Below are 22590 nucleotides of genomic sequence, written 5' to 3' on the forward strand. Positions count from 1 at the left end.
TGATTGTAAGAGAAACTACAATCTCTCGGTTGTAGAGCCACCCTAATTTGTTGTTCTATCGGGTCAAGATGTCTCGGGACATTGTTGTGGGAAAATTGTAAAACGGGTGTAAACCCGCAACTCCAAGAGGTGCCTCCCTTCTAGGTCCTATTTCTGCAAAAACAAGCAATAAACACAACCAAAAGAAACAACCCACAAGTTTAGAAATAAAAGAAACAGAAAAGTGTTCAGCCCATAATTCACGTCATGAATTCCTAAGAATTCACGTCGTGAGTTCGTCATCGATGTCATATTCTGTTATGTTCTTGTACAAATCGGCCAATGCAATGCTGGGGGTTTACTCCTATGTTACTTTCGACCATAAATCATCTACATTCCAAGGCTAATTCACGAATTCTAGGGCATATTTTATATATTTCCACTAACTAACAAACCCTAAACCTAAGTTCAACTATTAGAGAAGAATTAAACTTAGTACTTAAGAATCATTACCTTAGATTGAAGTATTACGTAAGAAAAAAGGAAAATAGAGTGGTTGTCGGCCAATATCGAATGGAGGGGACCAGTTACCGCTTTCACTTCGTGAGGAATAAAAAAGTGGTAGGTCAAACTGATTCCTTATCCTTTAATCTGTGGTCCCGAATAATTTACAACTCACGTCGTGAATCCGGAATGGTTCATGTCGTGACTTTTGTCTGGAATCTAAAATTGGGCCATTTAAGTAGGAAGTGGGCTAAGGCATATGTTGGGTCATTACTGAAAGTGGGCAGGCTTACAAAAAATATAGTTATCATATAAAATAACCATGCCCGTGTTCCATCCGAATTCACGTCGTGAACCCGTAATGGTTCACGTCGTGAAGTACGTCTGATTTATTAATTTCTCCAAATTTAATTTTGTAAGATATTCCATAAGTTATCCACTTGGTTTTAATGACACCTTACTTGGTAATTTATTATGCAGATAATAATTCGGATGACATGATCGACTTCCTAAGAACTAAAAATATGCTAAAAACTAAAAAGAAAAAGAAAGAAAATGCAAACGAAACTCAGGTTGCCTCCCGAGAAGCGCTTCTTTTTGAGGAGTCTTGAGCTGGACTTTGTGCCTCCTACGTTGAATCATCTGAAGAGTCCACCACTAGGATCTTTTGCTCCTTGAAATGCCTCTTGTAAGCTTGTACTCGTCTTTTATACGCCTTTTTCGAATTTTCCCTTTTTGCTTTGACCTCGTCTCCATCAAGCTTGCGTTTGGTCCTTATAGTCTCTATCTTGTCTTCATACATAAACTCCATAGTATCCTTTTCTTCCTTTACCACTGGTCTTGTTATTTTTGATGTAACCTCCTCTTCATCACACGACATCTCATCATCTTCCTTGCTCACCCAAGAAGTTGGATTCGTGTAGGCAATGACTTCAACTAAAAATGGAACAGATGCTCTCGGTTTTGTTCTTTTGACTTGTTGAATTGTTTTGATTTCTTCTTCCATGAGCTTCTCTAATTCTTCAAGTTCATTTTCTTCATCAATGTTGAAAACCTCTTCTTGAGCATGATTCCCTTGGAAACCATCTTCTATTCCAAAAATTTCCTTCTCTTTCCCAACTCTCAAGGTGAGCTTGGACTTGCGTACATCAACCAGAGCTCCAGCAGTGTTGCGACCAAGACTAATTGGAACATTAGGATCATCTTTCATATCCAAAACCACAAAGTCTATTGGAAAAACAAATTTCCAAATTTTCACGAGAATATCTTCCGCAATGCCCTGGGGCTATGTCACTGAACGGTTCGCCATGTGAATAGTCATCTGTGTAGCCTTCAACTTCTGAATATTTAATTTTTGATAAAACGAATAGGGCATCAAATTTATGTTAGCCCCAGAGTCGGCTAAAGCATAAACCTTCATATTATTCCCAAACTCACATGGGAGAGTGAGTCGTCTAGGATCCCCCATTTTCTTAGGTATTTCTCCCAACATAGCTTTTGAGTTTTGCTCACTTAGAATCACCTTAGAATTCTTCTTCAATTGTTGACGAGTGTCTAACAAGTCTTGTAGGAACTTAGCATATTCTGGAACTTTTGCAAGTGAATCAATAAAAGGAGTATTGATAGGAATACCCTTTAATTGCTTGATAAACTCCATATGTTCTCTCTCCAGTGGACTGAGATTAGCTCTAGACGGGAATGGCAAAGGTGGTTTATAAGCTGGAACATATACGGATTTCTTCTGTTCATACTGAGCCCACGACGTGAGCATGGTGGGCTCACGACATGAACTGGGTATTCCAGCAGATTCTTCAATTTCGAGCTTCGGCTTCTTTGGCTTTGGATCGGGCTGCTGTGGCTCCACTTATAAGGCTTCTAGGAACTCAGAAATCGCCTCTTCTTCAATATCTATGGCCATTACGTGAGATTGAGTTTTGTTTTCACGGCTTTTTGGAAATATCTTCTCATTAACCAAAGTGGTAAGTTGACCAAGTTGTACTTCAAGGTTATTGATGGAGGCTTGCTAATTCTTTATTAATGCTTGCAGATCTATCATCATTGCATGATGATTCTTCATTAGAGTTCTTTGTTCTTCCATTGCAGCGTCAGTAGCATCATGTCTTTTTTCTGAAGCTTCCATGAATTTCATCAACATGGTCTCTGACGCTGATTTCTTCTCAGCTAGTGGTTGCTCTCTTTGGTAGAAGCCCCGACCAGTTTGCCTAAATTTCTCTTCTTTTTACTTCTTGTATTCTTCGTAAGGCAGCCATTCTTTCTTTGGTTTTCTCTAATCTTCATCATACTTGTCCTCACTTGAGTAGCATACTTGAGCTTTCTTGTTTCCATATTCATCCATATTGCAATCCTTTGTCAAGTGTGGGCCACTACATCTCTCGCAACCAACTCGAATTGCATGAATTTATTGGTCCAATTGAGTCAATCTCCTATCCATAGTGCTAAGCATTGTCATCACGGCAACCATCTCTTCAGTTTGTGTACCTCCACTGCCTTTTATTCCATCACGCCCTGGGTTGTGATACTCAAAAGAGTGCCTTGAAAACTCTTCAATCAGCTCCTTGGCCTGATTTGGGTTCTTCTTCATTAGTGGTCCTTCGAATCAAGGAGTTGTCTAGTCATGACATTCACCCCATCATAAAATATTGACATCTCTTGCTGAATATTGAGGTCATGTTGAGTACAATTCCTTAAACAACCCCTTGTAGCGTTCCCAGGCCTCATATAATGACTCCACCGGATTTTGCTCAAAGTTGGCAATTGCCTTCTTGAGTTTACAGATTTTGGAGGGTGGACAAAACTGATCTAGAAATCTCTCACGCAATTGGGCCCATGTGGTGATTGTACCAGGTGGGAGTGCCTTCAACCAGTCTTTTGCTGCTCCCTTAAAAGTCACCGATAGCATCCTTAGCAAAGCTGTCTCCCTTGGGATATTGGGAGTATTAAAATAATTCAAATTCAGGCTCGGTATCGTACGCGGAATCGGCTTGGACGGTTATTTGATCTAAGTGTTCAAGCTTGCTCTTGTTCTTTGAAGATGAACTTGACTCCTCCGTTTTCTTCCCTGACTTCTTTGAGAACACTGATTTGAATTCTTGTAAAGGTGTCTTCTTTGGTGTTTGATCTTCTTTCACGCTCTTATCCTTGTTTCTGTGAAGTGTAGGCTCGGGATCTTCAAGTGGTGGTACCAAAGGTGTGTTAGAACCTCTGGTTATGAACTCCTTAAATAAGACAAAAAGATAAAACGTAAAACTGAACTAAGAAAAACGAACTGAAATAAACGAAACTAAGGACTTTAGTTCTCACGTCGTGAATCTTAAAGGTTCACGTCGTGAGTCCTATAATGCAGAAAAAAAAAATTAAAACAGAAAAGTAACTTCTTGCAGGTTTTATCCTACAAAAAGGACCGATTAATTTAAAGCAAACAAACTAATAATTAACTATGTCGTTCCATGGCAACGACGCCAAAAACTTGATGTGCACGCAAGTACCCACTAATTTTAATTTTTATAGCCTAACAAACTTAGACTAACTATGCACTTGTAGTCAGTGTACCTAGTCAGATTACAGTATAGCTTGGGTAAGTCGGGTGTCGATCACAGGGAACGGTGTTATTAATTAATCTATTTACTACTAAATTAATCTAATTATTAACAAGCTAAAATGGGTTTTTATCTGATTTTGCAAGATCAGAATAACTTAACTCAATTTCAATCAATAATTAAAAACACTCTTATCTAGTTCGAATCCACTTCGTCCTTATAGCTAGCTAATAATTATGGATTATTAAGTTGTTTGTTATTATATTAGTAATTTAGGTCTAAATTTACCAATAGTTAATTAATTCATGTATAACTATGTATGGTCACACACAATTAAACACATAACCAATTTTGCTTATGAATATGCTATGTAAGATTTATCATGCAAACACAATTATGGTCATAATCTATGTTCTCTAGCACAGCAAAATTAATTACTTCAATTACTAACTAAGATTTTGGTTGATCCCAGCTCTAGCAATTCAATGTTCACTAAATTACTAGGTTATCAAGTTCATGCAGTTAATGGTCACTAAGCACACATAACATGAATTTAAGCAACTAAAGCAACAACATAAGCATGCTAGGTAACAATAAATCAAACACAAGCAATTCACCAACTAAATAAATCCATATAAATTATGCTATTCATAAGTTAGAAGCTTCATCGAGCTGGATAAGAGTAGCTAGATTCAGTTTCTCATAGTTGCAACTAACACATAAACACAACTCAAATAAGAAAACATGTTCATAAGTATTAAACAAATAACTTAATTATGGACTTTTACTCTTTTGGTGTTGAAAATCGTTTTTCCAGAACCTTACTTTTGCTGTAAATCGTCTCCTGGAACTTCTTCCTTTAGCCAAAAGTCTCCCAAATCGTAATGGCTAAGGTATTTATAATATCTTAAAATTTCCCATTCACATCGTGAGAATTTAAGTCTCACGTCGTGAACTCGAGATAATTGTGTTCGGCAAGGATTCCTTCACCTGGGTGCTTATCTTCTAAAACTCTCTACTCACGTCGTGAACCATGAACTGTTCACATCGTGAGTACATCTTTTGGGTGTTTTTTCGTTCTTCTTTTCTTCAAGCCCCAAAAGTTCCAAGTATTGTCACTTCTGGTCCCTTTCTTTGAAAATACTTCTATTTGGCTGCACATAACAATTTATCCTTATAAGTACCATAATTCTGTGCAAATAACCAAAATATTAAATAAAATGTAGATCAATATTTCCTAAAGCTATGTATAAATATGGCAATATCAAAATCCTAATTACAGATGATAGATAGAGAACTAAAATCCTACTAATTTCAAATGATAGGGAGAGAACTAAAATCCTATTGATTTCAAATGATAGGGAGAGAACTGAAATTCTTCTGATTTCTCCAACTGGTTTCTTATCCTTGACCATTTCTTTCTCTTCTCCAGAGTCCCCCTCTTCAGTGGGTTCTTTAGTTGGTTCGTCGTCAAGACCATCATTTTCATCTTTTAGAAGATAAGGGAGAGAGAAGTTTGGAGACTACTGAACGGTCGATTGGGGGCTATGGGTTTCTTTGCTACAAGGGTAGCGGAGCTATTGGTTCTTTTTTTCTTTTTTTGGATTTAAGTAAACCAGGAAAATATGGGATAATATATTTAAGTATTTTTATGTAAGCGTTGTTTTTTGGGGTTGATAAAGGATTCTAAGGTACTAGGTTTCTGAAGCAGATCTTGAGAACATTCTTCAAGCTCTAAAACTCTTAACCATTGTAGTCTTTCAAACACCTTGCTCAAGTTTGGTTGTGCAGCAGCTTGACCATAAATAACATAGGTGCACAATCTAGGTTTTTCTTTGGAAGGAGTTATGTACGATACCAACCGTCGTCGAGGTGTATGACCTAAAGGATTGAGTTTGTAGTTTTAGTTGAAAATATGCTAGAATTTTATTAAGTGTTCTCATTGCGGGCCAAAGTATATATATAACTCTTATATATTATTGTTGGTGAGGTTTGTAGTGCTATTAGTTTTTATTTTGTACTCTAAGACTATCAAGTATGAATTAGGGCCAGACAAGAAGCACCAGAGGGAAGGACCATTTTAGCATATAGCCGCTATGACATCCAACAACCCAAGCGACACTTCAAACCAGTTAACTATGTCGTAAGTAGTTGAGAAATAGTGTAATTAATAATAATACATTTATTAGGATCCTGTCGCTATATTGGTATTCCTTTTTCGAGGATACAAGTTCTCTATTGCCAATTTAATTCTGATACCATTATGTCACACCCCCGGCCGAGGCGGTGGAACATGTCGAGCTATGTGACTTAGTTCATGGGTCATAGGTAAACTGGATATAAAGCACAATTACAACAATAAACAAACATCATTTGTATTTCATCTAGATGTTTTAATACATGGTTCTTACAGATAATAGTATAGTACATGTATTGCTTTAAATAGGTAGGTAGATATAACAAAATCTAGTAAGTTAGGTTGCCTAAAATCCATGACTATTCCGTCGTCTAAATTGGTAGTTCAATGATTCCCTGAGAATACATGTAGTTTTGTGGGTCAACGCAAGGTTGGTGAGAGTTACAGGCTTTCTACTAACAGAAGTAATGATACTTTTAAAAACATTCAAAAGTATTTTCTTTGTAAATAAAACCGTACTTAAAACTGTGTTTGTAAAGAGTCTTTGAATAATATTTGAAAACCAAAATAAATGTAGAAAAGGGGCGGGTTTGGAGCGAATCGACCTTGATCCAAACCCATTTAACAAATTTCAAATCTCAATCCAAACCCGCTCCGTAACTCGTAGAATTTTGAATGATCAAACATATACCCTTATCCGCCGAATCAACAGATATCCAAACCCACCTTGAAACATGTAGATTTTTTAAATAATGAAACACATTTTACTTAAACCTCAAAATAACATTTTTTAAATAAAACAAATGTTGATTTAAGTAACACATTACGTACTCGAGGACTTTCGATTGGAATTAAATTCATCTTTGTAGTAACTTCTGATTGTTTTTTTACCGTCAATTACATTTATAGGGAATAGCAATTGCAACCTTTCTTAATAAACTGTATAAAGATCGCAGTGAAAATGACCTTTTTTACAGATTGGCCTGAAAAGGTGAAAATGACCTTTTTTACAGACTGGCCTAAAATAAAACCTAACTCATGTGAAAATGACCTTTTTTACAGACTGGCCCGAAAAGGACTAAAATGATATTCAAGTTTGCAAGAATCATAATAAATTGTATAAAGATCGCATGAACGTGTGTGAGTAGTACCATGAAAGGTGTCGATCTGAGCTACTTACATACAAAATAGTTTTGTAAACCATAGGGTTTAAGATGGACATAACAGGTCTTGAATGGACCATAATTTTTCACATAAAATCATAACATTTTGTAGTATGTTTTTCAAGAGTGTTTTGCATAAATGAAATATGTGAGAACATGTATTCCTCCCAAAATATATATAAACTTTAAAGTGGGGTTGTAAGCACTCACCTTAAATGTATGAACTCAGTTTAGACGTGAAAATGTGATTGTGTTTGGGAAGCACCTCGAGATAGCACCAATCTAGCAACCAAATTTGAACCTGATTTCAACTTGAGTTAAACCTAAAAAATAACACCAAAACTTGAGTCTAGAACTAGAAAAACACCTTAAATGATTTGCACACCAAAAGGTGGTATAAGGTGGTCGTGGCTGAAAGGTGGTTAGGGTTGGTTACAGGTGGCAAGGGGTCGCTTTAGCAACTCCTTGGATTTTTCCGTTAGTTAACGATAAAGGAGAGGAGGGGGAAGGGGGCAGCAGGTGGCAGAGGGTTTGGGGGTGGTGTTTGGTCATCAAAACTAGTGGAGAATGGGTGGCCGCCGACGGTTATCGGCGGTGGAAGGGAAGCCTCCGATAAGGGGTTTCTAGTCGAGAAAAGAGGGAAATGGAGAAGGGAGAATGAGGGAATGTTGGCTGGTGAATGGTGTGATAAAATAAAGAGCTAAAGGCCTCCTTTTATAATGTCTAGGAAGGTCTCTAAGCTTGCAACACACCATTCATTGAAATTAAGTAAAAAACTCAAGCTAACCATGCTTGTACTTAGACATAATAGTGCACCCTAAAGGGGTAGGGGGGGGGGGGGGGGTTAATTGGTTGATTTTGATCATGACTCTTGCATGCTAGCAAGTACAATGGTGATGCACACTTTCAAAAAGTCCCAAAAATGCTTTTAGATTTGCTCGCCAAAATCCCGATACATAATATTTTTTTGGAAGTGGTGTATGGTAGAGTAGAGTTCAAGGATTCCAAAAACTCGAACCGATTAATTTTATGAGTTGTAGAACTCTAGATATTTGCGATTAATTAACCTGAAACGTCTAATATTTCGAGTTTTGAAAATATTTTTCCTAAAAATATTTCGAGTACGGGTTTAAATATTAGACCATAGTCCAAGTCCAAAAACACTCTCATAATTTCCATCTGAGGTGTGCAAGTGCCTCAACAGAGAGAAACGGTTTTAACAGTTTTCAGAAAATCAATTTTATAATGGTTTGGTTTCTTATAACAGCCGTATCTATTGCATACGAACTCCGTTTTGGACGTTCTTTATATTTTCGAAAACAGGTGAACATCTACTACGAGACTAGAGTGTTTTCTTCACTCAAAACTGCTTAATATGAAATTTCATTTTTTTTCAAACGTATTAACTAGAGTTGTAGTTTGAGCTGTTTGGTTTGTTTGAGGTTTTCCACAATTGGAAGTAAGATACCATCTAGTATCTTACAATAGTTGACACTATATATTTTTCAAAATATGCCTTAAAGCTTAATATATAAGATTACAAAGAGTTCCCAATGAACTGACTATGTACACTTTTAGACCTAAATTCCTGGATATAACACATACTACTACACCGCTGTGCAAAAGTACATTTCCCTCTATGTCAAAATATTGCCCAAATCACCACTTTGGGAACCACTCCACAACACCATTGCACCACGGTAGAGCTGAACTCGGCTTTTGTGCTATTTTTAAAGACACTTCTTTTCTCATATTTTATACCAATAACCTGCAACCCTTTTATCCATACATAACAACATATACCATTACTTTAACTATCAAAAAACATATAAAAATGTACTTCATACCATTATACAATTCATGATTTACCACATGGACCAAAATGCCCTTTAACACATAATAACAACCTAACATACTTTATACTAACTTTTAAGTTCTTACAGGCGTATCTCGAGCTACTTAACCACATGATTATTTCTTTAGGTAGCTAACTTGTACCTCGATTGATATTTTTTTAACAGTTTATCCAACCATGCTTCAAGTTTTTGTACCAAGATATGTATCTATTTCTTTGAACTTTAAATTTATTATTTTCAATAATTTGCATCATGATTATCTGTGTTGCATGGATCAAAATGTTTGTTGATAAATGAGCATAATAAAAAGATGGAACTTATAGAAATAGGGGTATTATGATGGTTATATGGTAGACCTTTGTCTGTACAAGATACCAAACACAACAATTACAAGTTCATTGGGAGCAACTATGATGCCCGTAAAGTTGACTAACAAAAACTGGGTTCAATATTCAATATACATACCTTAAACATGTAACTTGAATAATTTCTAAACAAAACCTCCATTTTAACCATGACAGAAAACATTCACAAAGCGATCAAATTACAAAAGGTGAAGCAGATGAACAAATCATCTAAATAACTATAACGTAGATGGATTTTTCTGGCGTGACATCTGAGTTTATATGCCTCCCTAAACAACTTGAAACAAATAGAAAGACACACTTGAAACAAAAATAATACATTCCACCAATCACGAAGCACAAGGAAACCTTCTAGTTATCATGAAACAAGCCCGACTATTATTACTTTATAAGACATACTAACTATTTAATATACATAAAAAAACTAAAAGGGTATATTTTATACATATGAAATATATTCATATGATTTATTGTTTGTTACTTTTTATATATTTATTTATTATGCGTTGCGCATGAATTTAATTACATAGATAAAATATTAGAATTATATGTCATTTAAAATACGTTAGGGAATTCGGTTTGTAAGTAGTTGTGAGATTTGATAAAATTGAATAGAGGCAACATTAAACATATCTTAAGAGGATGGGGTCGAGATGTAAGTTTGGTGTCCAATTTTCTTCTCTATATTAATAGTAAATCACATTTAGAAAAATAGTAGTCTTGTAGAAATCGACGTTGGCGGCTAATTAATCATTTGACAGCCTTGAGCCGATTATGATTAGGGTGCTTGGTGGAAATTGGTCAAAATCGGTGAAACTCGTGCTTGGCAGGTCTCGGCGGGAAATATTTAAAAAATTCAAAATTTTTAATTTTCAAATATTACCCCAAAATTTAAAATTTTCAAATTTTAAAATATTATAATAAAATTTTAAAATTTTCATATTTTCAACTTTTAAATTTTCAAATACTTAATTTTTTAGGAAATATTCATTTTTTAAATAATTTTATTTATAATTTAGGTTACCCGATTAATCCCCGCCTACTTCGATTAATCGCTAATCACCAGTTGACTGCCGAACGATTTTAACAACCTTGCAAAAGGGTTTGATTTTTTTGGTGCACTGAGAATAAATTACATTTAAGCAAAGAGTTTGCTTTTTCGTGTTAATCTTCAACATGACTATACATTCATATATTTTACCTACACGAATATGTTTTGGTATTGCATTTGGGGTTTTGATTCATATCCAGGAACGGTGTGCTTTAAGAATTACTATATTTAGGCACTACACTTTAATATATTTTGAATGATTTTTACGAAAGCAATGCCCATGATTTGGATATGACACAATATCCTAATGACTTTTTTCTTTCAAAACGACAAACTAGTATACTCCTAGTTACCACCTATGTTTGAAGTGAGGCTTGAACCCATGACATCGCAATTGAGAGAGTCAATCATTACCACTTGATTCAAGGCCCTTTGTTCTATGATGTTTGCTGATTGGTTTTATTTTGTATTGATTGGTTGTATAATCAGGATAAAGCTTATTGTAAATCAAGTTTATAGCCTGAATTTGTCTATTCGTTAGTTATGAAATTCGACTTGTTATATACAGTTAAAATACTTCCTTCATCGTTATGTATATTGAGAATGTGGTTGTTTCTCTTTGTATTCTTGTGATTATGTGTATATGTATTTTGTATAGCTGTCATATTGTACGTATATCTTATGTAATTTAGGATAATATCATATCCCTTAGTTACATGTGATAATAATGTGGTCTCTATTTCATAGGAGATTTAGTTTGCTGATTTTTAGGCTTTCTCTATATAAGTTCCTTTCCTTCCTTATATAAGTACCTACCGAGTTAAGATCAATAAGACATAAACCATTTTTCTTATTGCTATTGGTTTGTCTTGGTATCAGAGCTGGTCTATACCTAGGCTTAGTGCTCGACGACACCAACCATCAATGACGGGCAATTCCAAAATAGATGATGTACCGAAAACCATCTCAGTGTTTTCCTTGATGTCTAGCGACAACCCTTGTAACTTGATTACACATACTTAGTTGAAAGGACCTAATTTTGAGGATTGGGCAAAAGCCATCCGTATGTCTCTTCGAGCCGAAAGAAGAAAGGATTCATAGATGAGACCATAAAGCAACCAACAAAAGACTATATAGATATTGAAGACTGGTGTACAGTAAACTCCATGATTATCTCATGGATATTCAACATCATTGAGCCAACTCTGCGTTCCATGATTTCTTATAAGGAAACGGCAAAGGAACTATAGGAAGACATTCAACAAAGGTTCTCTGTTCGTAATGATGCAAAGGTACATCAGCTAAAAACTGAAGTGTCCAGTTGCAAGCAAAATGGAGATAGTGTCATGGGGTATTATGGTAGAATCAACAAGATTTGGGATGATCTCGGCGACTATGATAAACTGCCCATGTGTAGCTACCATGGTTGCAAATGTGATTTGAATTCGCGTTTGGAAAAGAAGGTTGAAGACGAAAGTGTTCATCAGTTTCTTATGGGCCTTGATGATGCGTCTTATAGCACCATACATTCTAGCATTATTGTTGTTGATCCCCTACCCAATATGAATAGGGTGTATTCACAAATTACCGAGCAAGAATATGTATTCTCAATGACAAAGTCTTCTACCTCAGAGCGTCAAGAAGCGATGAGTTTTGTTGTTCGAATGACAAACACATGAGGAAGTGATTCGAGAGAACCACATGGAGAATGACCCTATTGTAAGAACTATAAGCGTCATGGTCATGTGATTGACAAATGCTACCGAATTATTGGTTTTCCTTAAAGTCATCCAGGAGGACGGGGAAGAGGAAAATCACACGTAGGAAAAGGACGTGGTCAGATCAAAGCTAATTCTCTTCATGCACCAGTGTCATTGTCAACACATACTATGAGTGATGTTGACAGAGTAGGTCTGGAAGATCTTAGTGCAGAAGATTGGAATAAACTGAAGTCGATTATAAACTCACATAAATCTGCTCCTGGGCCACATTTTTCTGGTAAGACAAAATTTCCTTCGTTCTTTGATACCAATGCTTCTCACCATATGACCGGAGTGGCTGCCGAGTTTCATATCCGACGAGATATTTCACCTCGACCCGTTAAGATGCCGAATGGTGACCATGTTATAGCAACCAGAGAGGGGACTGTGCTATTGGGACCTATAACTCTCAAATATGTTTTATATGTTCCGGTCTTGGAATGTAGTTTGATCTCAATAATTCAACTCACTCGAGATAAAACATATATGTTGAAATGTATTGATAGTTTATGTATTCTATAGGACAGCACTTCGAAGACGCTGTTTGGAGTGGGTGAAGTTTGGGACGGGTTGTATGTGTTGAAGGAAAGTGTATCGGCACGTGTTAATAAGGTCTCTCGTTCGGTCAATGCTGAAATATGGCATCAAAGGATGGGTTATCCTTGCGAGCAAGCTCTGGAATCATTGTCTCCTTCAATTCGTGGTATTCAGTTTAATTATAAGACTTTAGAACATTGTGATGTGTGTTTTAGAGCTAAGCAAACAAGCAAACATTTTGTTCCTAGTGAAAATAAAGCAAATGAGATTTTTGGTCTTATACATTGTGATCTATGGGGGGCCGATCGTGAAAAGTCTATTTGTGGTTTCCAATATTTTTTAACAATTGTAGATGATCATTCGCTTGCAACTTGGGGTTTGCTTCTAAAACATAGGGATGAGATCGCTCAAACTCTCAAACATTTCTTGGCTATGGTTGAACGTCAATTTAATACCAAAGTAAAAACTGTACGGAGTGATAATGGGAAAGAATTTACTTGTCTGACAAATTACTTTGAGCAAATTGGCATTGTTCATCAGACTTCTATGGTTGAAACTCCTCAGCAAAATGGTCGTGTCGAGCGAAAACATCGACATATTCTCAATGTAGGGCGTGCATTACGTTTTCAAGCTAACTTGCCTATTAAATTTTGGGGTAAGTGTATTATGGTAACTGGACATTTAATAAATCACACTCCATCTGTTACTTTGCATGCCAAAACACCTTTTGAGGTGTTGTATGGAAAATCACCGTCACTTGATCATATATGCACTTTCGGTTGTCTATTTTATGCTCACAGTCTGAATCGGTCCAAAGATAAGTTTGCAAGCCGTAGTCGAAAGTGCATTTTTATCGGCTATGCATACAGTAAAAAGGGACCGAGTCTTTATATTTGGAGTTCGGAGATATTATAGAATCGAGAGATGTCATATTTCATGAGAATAAATTTCCTCATTCTAAAAGCCTTTCACACCCAACTATTGATTATGTTCCATCTCATGCTGAGATGGAGGAGGATAGTTATTGGCTACCTAATAATTCGACATTGTCGGTTACTACTCCCATCTCAGTGACACAACAACTAGAACAAGATAACCAACCACATATATCAGAGCATCAAAAGATTGACATTGCAGCAAGTTCTGAAATCCCTCAACAATTTGAATAAGAGAACCAACCAGGTACATTAAATCCACAACAAACATTGTTGTGGAGGATGATTCTAGCGGTTATCCTATCTCCAACTATGTTGATTGTGACAAATTCTCTATGTCCCATAGACATTTTTTGGAAGCAATCACCACTGGAACAGAACCTTCTAGTTACAAGGAGGCAAGTCTTCACCAATGTTGGCGTGATGCCATAGGCAAGGAGGTTGATGCATTGATATCCAATGGCACTTGGACAGTAACAACATTGCCTAAAGGAAAGAAAGCTTTAGGTAGTAATGGGTTTTCTGAATCAAATATAACACAGATGGTTCAATCGAACGTCACAAGGCAAGGTTGGTCACTTTGGGAAATCTTCAAATTCAAGGTATAGATTACATAGAGACATTTGCTCCCACCACAAAAATGGTCACTGTTCGTACTTTTTTGGCGGTTGCATCCATCAAAAAGTGGGAGCTTCATCAGATGGATGTTCATAATGCATTTTTGCAAGGGGGTCTCAAGGAGGAAGTTTACAAGCGTCTCCCTCCTGGTTTTGATGTTCCGCGAACAAATCAAGTGTATATGTCGACTACAAAAATCACTATATGGTCTATGTCAGGCACTACAGTGTTGGTTCGCCAAACTAGTTACTACTCTTTTTGGTTATGGTTTCACTCAATCCCCGTATGACCATTCTCTCTTCTCTTATACAAAGGGATTCACTCACTTAAATGTGTTGGTGTATGTTGATGATCTAGTTATTGGTGGCAATGATTCTGTTGTAGTTTAGACCTTTAAAGACTACCTGAGCAAGTGTTTTCATATGAAAGATCTAGGAAAATAGAAGTATTTTTAGGCATCAAGTTGCCCGCAATGCCACTGGAATATGGCTTAGCCAATGCAAATATGCACTTGATATCATCTCAGATGTCGGTTTGTTGGGTGCCAAAACCGCTGTAACTCCTATTGAGAAAAATCATAATCTTGCTCTTACTGATGTTGTGGACATGGTGGACTCGGCTAAATATAGAAGGTTGTTCGATTGTCGTATCTACTTAACCATTACTCGTCTCGAGCTTTGTTATAGTGTTCATATCTTGGCACAATTCATGCAAAACCTAGAGGTTTCTCATTGGGAGGTTGCTTTACGTGTCGTTCGTTATCTGAAAAATAGTCTGGGGCAAGGAATTCTTTTTAAATCTTCTTCCCAGTTACAACTCAGACCTTATTGTGATGCTGATTGGGCAACTTGTCCTCTAACTCGACGATCTTTAACTTCTTATTTTGTACTTCTTGGGGACTCGCCAATATCTTGGAAAACTAAGAAACAACCAACTGTTTCAAGATCATCAACTGAGGCAGAATATCGATCACTTGCTGCTGTGACATCTGAATTTAAATGGTTAAAAGGCATGTTATTTGCTTTTGGTATTCATCATCTTGCTCCTATGTTTATCGCTTGCGACAATTAACCCGCTCTTCAACTGGCTCAGAATCCGGTATTCCACGAACGTACAAAACATATTAAAGTCGATCGTCACTTCATTTGAGATGAAATTAGTCGTGACGTGATTCTTCCAACCTATGTCTCGACCACTCATCAGCTAGACGATAGTCTAACCGAAGCTCTATCCAAACAAACTTTTGACACTCTACTTAGCAAGTTGGGCATCTCGAATCTCCATGCTCCACCTTGAGGGGGGGTGTTGATGTGTGGATGTATTTTGTATAGTTGTCATATTGTACGTATATCTTATATAATTTAGGATAATATCATATCCCTTAGTTACAAGAGATAATTATGTAGTCTCTATTTCATAAGAGGTTTAGTTTGCTGATTTTTAGGCTTCCTCTGTATAAGCTCTTTTCCTTCCCTGTATAAGTACCTATTGAGTTGATGAGATCAATAAGACACAAACCATTTATCTTAAAGAAATTAAGTATCCTTCTACCTTTTGATTCTACCAACCCTCCTACCCATTTAAATGATGACATGTGTCATAATAGTATCCTAAAATATCATTAAATCTCATTAAATGAACATTAAATGTTATACATGTCACAATTTCATTGGATAAAATGATATATAGGAACCAAAAGTAAGAGAATATTTAATTTCTCTTTTTCTTATTGTTTGTGGTTTGTCATCTTGCATATTAAGTGAAAAAGTAAATAACGGAAAGAAATTAGAATAAGTATGTTCAAACTAAAGTTTAATAACATTATGTATGATTTATATGTATTAAATTAGATTTAAATCATGTTTAACATTGATAGTTAGTGGAAGTCTAGTTGGTAAATCATTATTAGTAATGTATGGATAAAAACAATATTCTTTACTTAATTAAATAAGTTGTTTTTGGAAATTTTGTTTTCTTTAATCGAAGAAAATAAATAGTATAAAGACATTGCATGGTTTACAAAACGAGACTTTTTTTTTCATCACATTAATGTTTATAAAAAAATTACTATTTCTCCATTATCCTACTTTTTTTTTTTGAAGAAAATACATTTTCAACGTTAAACTAGTGATGCCGGAATATTGACTTTTAAAAGTTGAACACTATACGATTATAGATTTTATATATGTGAATTTAGGATTTAAGATTTTATAAGTTTTCATTGTTAAACTTTTGTATTTTGTTGTGCATATTAGTATTGTATATGAATCTTATTAAATACAAATAATGTTTTCTTGGTTGTATTATAAAGAATATATGTTTTACTATATATTATATAATAAATAGAAAAGAAATATGTTTATATAGAAAGTTTTATATGTTTAGCTTTTAACTTACACTAATAAAGTAAATAAAAATGGTTATTAAATAACATTTAAATGTTAATAATATAATAAAAAATTAGTTAATTGAACTGAAAGTTCATTTAATATTACGGCTTTTCAAAATTAAGAGTTAGTTAATATTAAATCAATACAATTTAAAAGTTTTTTCTGTAATACCAAGTTTATAGTTATGAGTCTGAACTAAATTAAATTTGAATACTTTAATTGTCTTTAGTTATTTAGTTGTTGATAATGTAGTCATTATTCTTTAAATGAATTTTTTTGTCAAAAATCTTAAAATTTACTAATAAAAACTTAATTAATTATAAGCATCAAATATATATATATATATATATATATATATATATATATATATATATATATATATATATATATATATATATATATATATATATATTATAAAAACATTTTATTTTAAACTTAAAAATAAATAGAATTTATATTTTTTACTATAAACACTTAATTAATTATAAGCATCAAATATATATATATATATATATATATATATATATATATATATATATATATATATATATATATATATATATATATATTATAAAAACATTTTGTTTTAAACTTAAAAATAAATAGAATTTGTATTTTTTACTATAATTCAATTGTATAATTGTATAAATAATTAAACGACTTATTTAGAACTAAAAACAATGGATTATTCTATTTATTTCATAACTCATTGTTATTGTATTTTTTTCGAATATTTTTCAACCTCTTTTCAAGAAAGGTCATACTTATATGTCAAACCTAATTTTTTATTAAAACCAACTTTTTATCAAAACCATATACTAATATATTACTACATTAAAATTTTATTATAAAATTATAACTATTCAAATTTCATGTAAGAGTTATTTAGAATTAAACAGCTACAACTAAATTTTTTTATACTAATGATACTTAATAAATATGATTAAAATAGTTAAATTTGCTTTTAGGAAATTAAATAAATAATATAATCATTTAATACCTTGATCAAAAGTTATATTGATAACCCCCATCCCAATTATAAACATATAATATTTGGTTTGTAATATTTATATAAAATAAAATATATACAACTATGATTTTCAGATAAAAACATTCTATTTTCAACCTAAAAATAAATAAAAATATTGATTTTCTAGTAGCTCAACTACATTAATAGTTAATTGGTGTATTTACAACTGAAACTTGGTTTAAGCTATCTATTTCACTAACTCATTGTCAATTTTTTTTTCATTTTCTTTTTAAAAGTAATATTATTGTGTCAACTTTTATTAAAACCATTGTTGCTATATAGAATTACTAGTGTGTGGTTAGTTGTCCTTCTGGGACACCATTTAATGAACACTCGGGAAATCACACTAGATAAAATTGACAAGGGCTAGGTTAGAAATCTATACTGTGGTGTGGACCTTAGTATTGCTCTTCGATGTCTAAGTTAGATATCAGCTGATACATTGTAAAAAATAGATTGATTGGTGTTGCCTCCTGAAAGAAAGATGAAATTACCTTATTTATAGGCAAAGTCCAGTCCACTTAATGATTTTCTCATAAGGATCTTGCTTCAGTCCATAAGTCGTAAGGGTAGGACCCTTTAATAAAACAATCCCCGCTATTTCGTGTTCCCTGGGATGTTTCTTAGGAGATCTTATACGAAATATTTGATATGTAAATTATTACTGGTCGTATGACTTATTACATTGGCTAAAGATCTGTATTGTATATTTATGTTGTGCATTTATTTATTTCATTCATTCCTTCGTCGACTTGCCTCTATATGGGTAGTTCCCCATAGACCATTAAGCGCCCAACCTAATTGTCAAAGGTGGTTTCTAAACCATTTTTAATAATTGGGATTAAACATGTTTTTAACTCTATTGGGCAATCGATGCATTTGATGATTGTTACACGCGCCTTGGTGTTTGCACGACTGTCTACTTGATTGATTTGGCAGCGGTTACTTTTCCTGTTTCTTGTCCTTTATAGATGTTTTTCACATCTGTTAGTATTTTCCATATTAGTTCTTCCGTTATCCATTGTTCCTTCATTCATCTTGTTTTCTTTTCTCTGAGGATAACTATGTATTGTCTGATAATTCCTGCTCTCCAATCTACTGTTGCTCATGAGCGTCGTGAACAAATTTCCTTGAATTATAATCTTGTTGAAGAAGATCGTTCCGTTCTTCCTAATTCCACATCGATCATCGATTTCCCTCCCTCAGGTATGATTGGCTTTTATATTTACTATTTCAAGGTTGCCCTTCACGTGCCTGCTTCTCCCTTTTTTGGTTTTATTGTGGAGGCTTACAAGATCCATACTTTCGAACTGAAACCCAATTCCATCTCTAAGATTGTTTGCTTCGAGATATTATGTTATGTCATCCTTGTTGTTCCTACTGTTGCTTTGTTTCAATATTTATTTTAGATTTGTAGCAATGGTGCTTGGTATTATTTTCACTTTAGGGGGCGAAGTTTCATTTAGGGTCTTCTTGAATCCATTACGAAATAGAAAATGAGTTTGCTTGGTTTAGCTCGTCCTGCTTTTCTTATCGCAATGTTTTCCATCCTCTTGGAACCATTATTGACTAGAAACCTGATAAGACTTCTGAGTTAGGACTTGTAATGCCCGCAACTTCAAGCTAGACAATTAAGATATAATAAGTGATAATTATTATAATTTAAGCCCTTGAATAGGGAGATCGCTAGTCTTGCATGTTGCAGACTACGTGTTATAAGTGAATTTATCGATAAGCGATAAAATGACATTTTGATAGAAGGTTCTTTAGGAAAAATAATCTTAGTCAAGGTTATATTATATGTGACAAAGATTCTGTACATATAAATAAATTTGAAATCTGACTTTCTATGAAGAAGTTATGCTTTTTCGAAGTTTACGATTAAAACGACATGGCTATGCGTACTGTAAAAAGTGAATTTTAGATAGGTTGTTTATTAGCCTAAGCAATCTACAAGAAAGTCATAGTAACCGTAAAATTGAGAGCATAGATATAGAGAACATCGAAATCTGACTTTGTATGAGGAAGTTATGATTTTTCGAAGTTTTAGCGCAACATTGTGGGCACATAAATCGAAATTCAAATCGGGCGAGTGTTAGACAAAACAATATAAACGAGAGTTGAAGATCTACTGATTAGGAATTGGTCGATATAAAGACAGTAGAGAACGGAGTCCGTATAAAGAAGTTATGAATTTTACACGGTCCTTTGTAGTGTAATATTCGTAGACTGTTAAAATTAAGATCGTTTGAGAATTAGCCAACAGAGTCTAAATGAAAGTTGTAGTGATCGGAAATACCTACACGTGAATGTAGAGAATGCCAAAAATGGAGATCATATGAGCAAGCTATGTAGTTTTGGAGTTACAGATGTTACCTAATCCCTTACGACACAACACCATTAGTTACGCGACACGTGTTACATTCTGAGAAGGACGCTTGTTGACCACGACAGGGGACGATGTGCTCCTTGTCGAGGTGCAATGCATAAGCTAAGAATTCTGCTTATATAATGCTTTTAGCCCCATTTCCATTTCCACACAGTTTCTAAACATTCTCTCTACTCCTCAGGCTTAAAATTAAGTTCCTCATTCGAGATTTCAGAGTATTTCAGTTAGCGAAGCTCAGGGAATCTACGATCGACTAGTAGAAACTCTCCTGTCAGAGTTCGACCAGTGCAATTTCCAGACTTTTGTCTGGAAAATATTTGTTAGTTAATCTACACTTACATTATATTTATACTCGTTGTTATGAACTTATAAATAAGATTTATAAGTGATTCCAAGTCATTATACTGATTGATCTACTTACGGGAACGATGTCTAGGCTGGATTTAGTTAGGTGTTTAAAGTAAGATTTCCAACCAGTATACTCTGTATACCAAACGGATTTTAATTTTGATATGATGCTACCTGGTTGTTCCTCATTAGATAGATCTTGATGTAGACGTTGGGATTAGTGAGGAATCTAGCGTAACACCTCAAATTTCAATACAATTTTTTTTGTCATTTTTAATTTACCCAAAATACTGTTCATAGACCAAACCATCAGAAAAATCACAAGTCTAATGTACAAATTATCACTAAAATTATTAGAGTGCCACATAGTGCCCAATAACAAAATCTCTCAGCGAGTGTGTATAATCAGAACTTTGATTTCCCGTGATCCTCAGAAGTACCTGCAACACATATAATCAACAACTGTAAGCACAAAGCTTAGTGAGTTCCCCTAAATACCACACACAACACAACACAAATAAACAACTATGGGTTATCAACCACCCTGGATACTACTCGAAGTCTCAGTGGGCAAACAGCACGCCCGGTGGGTTATCAACAACTGTAGAGACTACTCAAAGTCTCAACACACATAATATCACATATCATAGTAGCAACACTTACACTCAACTGGTCATCACATATATATATATATATATATATATATATATATATATATATATATATATATATATATATATATATATATCTACACAACTATTCTACCGCACATGTAAGAATAAGTAAGGAGACTCACCTAATACTAATGAAGGGTAAATCTCACTCCCGAATTGCTGGAACTAGAATCCGCCTAATAAACAAAACGTGTAACCCTAGTCAATTAAGGTCATAATACGACTCACGGGTCCAAATCCCACAACTACGCTCCTAAAGAGCAAAAAGACCATTTTCTGCTTCCATGGTCCAAAACACTAAATCTTTTGACCAAAAGTCAAAAGTAAACGAAATTCAACAAGTTAAAATCCTCGTCCGTATGTGCGGTGTAAAAATCGAATCAGCAAAACCAGGGAAGGGCCTGGCTACGCAAGGTGTAGCCAGGAGTACGCCCGACGTTCGCCGCCTAGTCACAAACCCGACTTTTCATGTCTTAATCCTTTAAGACACTTATTCCAACTTCAGATTTGACCACTATAGAATGTATTAACCCATAAAGTCACCGAGTTTAAACATTTTCATGGCTAGATAGGGCTCAAAACACAAAACTTTAACTTTTACAACACTCCAAGTCACTTAACTCGTGCATCGACCAAGGGAAATGGTCAAGCAACCATTTTTATGAATCTAAGCACTCTAAAACATCTAAAAGGACAACCAATATGCTATGGAGTACCCCATACTCACAAAGGTCCAAGATTTGTGACAAAAAGCTCATAAAAACCCATCTAAAGAGATCTAGAAAGAACATCAGCAAGGTACGGACTTTATACCTTCAAAACATGCACAAGGTGAGGTAGTTTCTGGATCCACAAGATTGCATGCAACACCACCTTCTTAAAGGCCTTATTCCTCAACAAGAAAGCCCCAAAATCTCAAATAGCTTCAAAATCTTCACACACAAGGATGATACTCAAGATTAGGGGTTGGAAGGTGTGGAGGCTGTCTCTAGAAGTTCCAAGGGAGGTATAAGGTTGTTTAAATAGGGAACAAACCCTAAAATTTAGGGTTTAAGGTCTCGGCTAGTACGCCCGACTTACCACATGTATACCCAGCGTACTAAGGATGGTTCTGTGATTACAAGTCTCTATTAGGTACGCGACATGTACCTCACGTACGGCCAACGTACGAGCTAAAGTGAAATAATTTTTGACATAAGGAACAAAAATATAAATATCTAAGCACTATCTCAGTGGTCCCCACGACCCTCTGACTGACCTCTCCCTAACGAATAGGAATTCGACACCTCCTTCCGTA

The 22590-nt window shown here is 34.7% G+C and overlaps 1 non-coding gene across 1 annotated transcript; it reads left to right on the plus strand.

Moving 5' to 3' along the window:
• Positions 1-3166: 3166 nt before the first annotated feature.
• Positions 3167-3274, plus strand: LOC111900336 (small nucleolar RNA R71). Its single transcript, XR_002853183.1, has one exon. It is a non-coding gene; the product is annotated as a small nucleolar RNA R71 (small nucleolar RNA).
• The last annotated feature ends 19316 nt before the right edge of the window (positions 3275-22590 follow it).

This window comes from Lactuca sativa, chromosome 4, assembly GCF_002870075.4.
Source record: "Lactuca sativa cultivar Salinas chromosome 4, Lsat_Salinas_v11, whole genome shotgun sequence".
Taxonomy (NCBI): domain Eukaryota; kingdom Viridiplantae; phylum Streptophyta; class Magnoliopsida; order Asterales; family Asteraceae; genus Lactuca; species Lactuca sativa.